Source organism: Coloeus monedula (assembly GCF_965178545.1).
Source record: "Coloeus monedula genome assembly, chromosome: 7".
Lineage (NCBI taxonomy): Eukaryota > Metazoa > Chordata > Aves > Passeriformes > Corvidae > Coloeus > Coloeus monedula.
Window position 1 is genome coordinate 2,666,899 of NC_138787.1, and position 5,602 is coordinate 2,672,500.

A 5,602-nucleotide genomic window follows, 5' to 3' on the forward strand; every position below is an offset into this window, starting at 1 on the left:
CAGTGACAAAATTATCCTTGACATTTCTGCCCTTCTGGTGCAATTGCTTGGCTTTAGTCAGCGGGTTCAGAAGTTGAGGGGAGAGGCGGATGATCACCTAAGGAAACAAAGTGTAGGCGACACAGCTAAAAAGATCTTGCATTTGTAATCCAACCTCATCTTTTCTAGGGATATGACTCCCTCTTTAAATGACTGCTTGCAAGTAGCAAGACTCAAAGCAAGGCTGAAGCTGAGAGCAGAATTTATCACAAGGAGGCTCAAATGGGCAATGTGTTCTGTTTTAGCATTATTGTATGGTGCACAGACAGATAATATAATGTTTTATCTTAGGAAGTGGGAGGCATGGAAAACATCTGCTGAGAGCATGACCACTTCTTTAATATATTAAATACAGGCATGCTGTAAAGGCAGATCACCCTATGTATTATTGAATTAAAAAATAAATATTGCACTGATTTATATCCTGGCTTCCTGTTGCTCAAGAGACATTTGTGACGAGGTTTCCAAGCAAGTAGTGTTTCACAAGCAGCTATCTAATTCTAGCTGCTGTGTCATGTTATAGAACAAGACTTTCTTCAGAGCATTGGACTCACCACCCATTTGTCTCAACAAAATTTCCTAAAGATCTTTCTCCTTTTTTTTTCTCTCTGCTACCAATTCTGCCCTTCGTGTCTGAGTGATATTTCTCCACAAAGAATGAGAAACCCTGTCTTTTCTATGATTGCTTCGCTCTTTTTCTAATAAACACCTACTGCTATTAATCGCTAGCTACCTAATTAAGCATTCTGCTTGATGTCCTGTTGTTGGAAAGCAAAATGTTATTGCCTGGGTTTTTTCCCTTCCACTATGGAAAGTGTTTAGCTTTTGTCCTTGTCTTGACTCTGCCTTTTGCAATTATTTTTGCCATGTAAAAGGCAAATTCCCAAATCCTTGTTCTCAGAAACTTCTAAGGGTCCCAAAGCCATGAACAGAAGACTTCTTGCTGCAGGAAATGGAGCAAATCTCCCCCATTTTCAGACATACAGACTGGTTTTATACTTCTATCCATTCACCCAGCATTTAATCCAATTAAGAGTCACTCCCTGGATTTTAAAGATCTCCAGTGTACTCATCTCATCCTACCTCTCTGATCTCATGTTGTCCTGGTCCACCAGAGACTCGTTGTATTGCTGTCACTTGTAATTCTGCTCTGCCTAATTCACACCACTGGAGGATTATTATTTCATTAGTGTGGGTCCATCTCTTCAGGATCCTTTCTCCTGTTGCTGAATCACTTCCTCTGCAACAAACTCTTTTTTTTTTTTTTAATCAGGCTGTGTAAGAACTGATGGTAAAGCATTTTACAACATGCTCTCAAGAAAGACCCACGGGGGAAAACTGTTGTATGACGGTATTTCTGAGTGCAGTTGCTTGTCAGCAAGGACTCCACTTAAAAATCATGTTAATGGAACCACCCAACTTCATAAAGCCAGTTTTAGAGGCATTAAGTAGACCTTTGGTGGTCAAGACCAGCTGAATGTACTCCAGCCCCAGAATACTGAGTAGGCTGTGTAAATGGCCTCTGAACTGCTAAATTACATGGCATTGTTTTTACTGAATGATTAAAACACTCCAACACCCACAAAGAACTTCTTAAACAGCTGAGAAAATGCTTTCAGAGGGTGTCACACTTTTTCCTTTCCATTTTTGAGACATGCTCTTTTCCACTTTTATACTGCTGTAAATAAAAGTGGTCAGACAGATGTTTGGAGAAAACAAAGAAAAGGGGTCACAAAGCCAATTAAAGCAAAATCAGCCTGTTCGGAGCTTAAGATACGCCTCATAGTTTCTCTTAAAAAGTAAATACAGATTCATGTGTCTTTATTTCAGTGAGCACAACCCATGGTTGTTTTACAATGTCTTCTGAGCAGAGTGAAGAGCAATGAGCCATCACCCAGAGAAGGAAGAGCACAGAGTAAAGAACAACAGTAGAGTAGAAAGGCCAGAAACCCTTCTAGAAACAAAGCACATCATTAAAGGAGAAAAAAGCTCCATTAAACATAATATCTGAGACAGCAATGGTTTTTTTATATCTCACGCTAGCGCTACGAGGCCTAAAGTGGCGATCAAAAACTCTGAAGAATGATGTTTTGTAAAACAAACTACAAGACAGTCCTTGCCTTAAAGTATTTACTGCTTCAGCATGGAAGGCAAGAGGCAGAGGAAAAGAAAATCCAGGCCCCGAAGAGTTGTAGGAGAGGGAATGGGAAAAGCACACTTATTCCCCTGACACCAGTTAAATGTGCAGTGCAACAACTCCCTAGTCTGTTATTTTCCTGCAGGAAGAACAGATCTCTGCCACTTAAGAAGTGTTTTTAACTGAAAACTGTTCTTACTCCAAAGTCTGAAGTGCTGTTTTATAAACCCATCAGTCCGGTCTCTCACCAGTGACATTTTCATATCGATAAGAAAAATAAGAAAGGCAGCAGGAAGGAATTGATGGCCCAAGAAAGCTGCACTCCTGTGGTCACAGAGACCAAGGTTTTCCAAAATCAATAGGTCCACAGACAGGACTGCCAGCTGGGCCATCCTGAGATGGGAATCAGTGTCATGGTGACACGACCTTTGTCATGCCACAACAGTCACAGTTCTCAGCTGTCTCTCATCACCATTTACAACCAGCCATCAGAGCAGGGTTTTCCATACCAGTGTGTTCCTGGAAACACTTGGCATTCCCACAGCACTGAAAACAGGGCTACGGAGAGAGAGAGGACATTTTGGACAAAACCTGGCCTTCATCAACTCCAACCAGTGCCCACCAGGACAGACCTTGTGAAAGTGAACTGGCACCAGCTGAACCTCTTGACAGTGAATAGCTGACTTCGAAGAAATAGAAGTGAAGGGAATTTTGGTATCCATGTGGCAAGCATGAAAATAACCCCTCTTTGTACCTATATGCAGCAACAATGCCTTGCTCTAACAACTGGGACCAACACTAAGTTGTGTCAACATATGACTCAGAAGAGGAGGAGGAGAAGGAGAAGATGGAAAAACAGGCCAAAGAAAGGCAAGGCTGCTGGAAGAAAAGCAAACAAAAAGCAGCACTGAAAGCAGCTGTGTTCTGAAGGGAGTGTGCGCAACTCGGAAATCGGTTAAATTACGGGGAAATTCACCTTTCATACTTCCTAATGCTCACAACAAGCCTTCTTCACATTCTCAGAGGGGGCAGGGGAATGAAAAACATACTTGGGGATAATTAAGCAAACACAGGATGATTAAGAAGGTAAAGCTGCTCTCCCTTCGATCCAAACCACCATTCCCACCATCCCAGCTCAGAGCACATTCCATCCTTATTTTTCAAATCAGCCCACTCCTGAACTGCCAGCTGCTTCCCTAAGCAGGGAATACAGCAGGTTGTGCAAGCGAGCAGGACAGAAGTCCAACCATGCAGGAAGTACATCAGGAGCTGATAAAGCCCATACAGGCATGGGATTTCATGGGAAGCAGCCCCATCCTACGTGCTACAACTCCTATTTAATAGAGCAGGGCAAAAAATGCCAGAGATCTCATGTTTCCACCACTTGAAAGATCCTGAAAAAATAGAGGCAGTTGCTTTTTTTTTGGTGGCCTCCCCGAGACTGTAACACAGAATCATGATTTAACAGATTCAGGGACATACCTGTGCAGAAAGTTAGCCCTAACTCATTGGAATTTCTTACGTGTCACTGAGGCTCAGTACAGACCTGTGTTTGAGGTAATAAACCAGCAATCTGACTTTCCAATCAGAGCAGACTCACATCCAAGGCATTTCAAAAGCCCCGTATTTTCAGCATTTATTTTCATTCCAAATCAAACAGGAATATTTCTTTTCAAGAGTCTGATCAAAACAGAAGCAATCTGACTTTCATACCAGGTTTTAAAAGAAAATTGTCTTTAAAATTTTTATATCAGTGTAAATTTAAAAAATCAGTTTTTCTGCCTTTTTGCGGGTATTTGATATTATCAAAATGCTGGATCTGATTGTCTCTGAATTTTATGGACATTTTGCTTGCGTTTCCAAAGTTCTGACTTTGAGGATACAGTACCTTCCAACAGCAAAATATTCCATCATGTCATTTGAGTCCTGAAGATTCTCACCCAGGAGTGCACTCAACACCTTGGGTCATGAAAGTATTAGAAGTAATAGCTATTAAGTTAAGCAAAAAGAAATAATACAGATTCCTAAGAGACACATAAGGCATTGCCCAGCACTTTTGATGTCACCTGATGACAAGGGCATAGGATAAAATCCACTAAGGAGGTAGGAAAAGTCAATTTAAGGGGATCTTCCTGCTTCTCCCAGGAGGCACCACTCTACATCGACTGTATCTCATCATTAAAAATCCCATCACATTTGCCACAAGTGTAGGAGTGAAAGCCCACAGCCCTGGCTTAGTTTCAAATGGGATTTCGCCTGCTTATAATTTCACTTGTGGTTTCAACCAGAAAAAGTTGCTGTTCCCCTCTTGTTTCTGTAAATGTTACTATGCAGGGATGGTGCGTGGATATGTTGCTTCATTTCTCCTGATCCTACTTTCTCCTGAGTAATTATTTCCCTTGAATAAGTGTTTCCACTAAATAATTATTCGAGTGGATAATTATCCTCGTGAATAAATAAAAGCACTCCAGGATCTTACAGGGTGGGGTTGTGGAGCACATCTCCCATCCCAACTGTGGAACAGCTGGACTAGCTGTACCCTTGGCCTCTCTGCTGACCCCTTCATTTCAAGCCTCTTTCAGAGTTGCCTATGGTAAGAACAAAGCTCTGTAAGAGACAGCTTATGAATTGTGAGGTCCTCGGCACAAGCCTTTCCGAGGATTTCCACCCACTCTGTTTCAGGGAGAGTGGCTCCTCTGGAATCAATTAAATGACTCCCAACTGCACCAGCTAAAGACCTGGTCAGGTTATTCTCATTCCTGCCTCTAGCCCCAGCTCTGCAGCAGAGGAGTTCATGCCTCCACAAACACCCTTGATCATTCTCTCTGTGGAAGCCGTCTCTGACTGGTTTGCCCTGCTTTGTCTACACAACATGCTGGCTGGTGTAACGTCAAGGTATTTGCATTACCAGGAAAGTCTTGGGTGTGAAAGCAAATTTTAATTTCCTCCTTAGCTAAGCACTTTACAATATGTGTTTTAATAAAACAGAGAGAGAGTCAAATTATTGCTTGTAAATGCCAATGTGCAAGAGAATTAATTAGGGTAGCAGCAGTCTGGCTGTAGAGCCTCTCTTGAGGGGTTCATGGGCTCAGGACAGCCAGAGAGTGGATTCCCTGAATAAATGTCTCCTAAAATTGCAAGCTTATGCATTTAATCTCTATGCAAAAAATCTCTGCTTTTGAAATCACTCATGATACACTAAGGGCCAAGTTCATCTCTGTTCCTACAGTATCACCCATCAGCCCTGAAGGAAATGGTGATCCTGATATGAGAGAGGTATGTCTGCCAATGTGTCTGTAACCTGGAGAAGATTACAAAATATTTTTTAATAGCTTCGACTGTGAATAAATCTTTAGAGGTATTAGGCAAGATGGCATAATAGTCCTGCTAATCTGCTCCTCCAGAGACTGGGTTTAGGCCAGTACA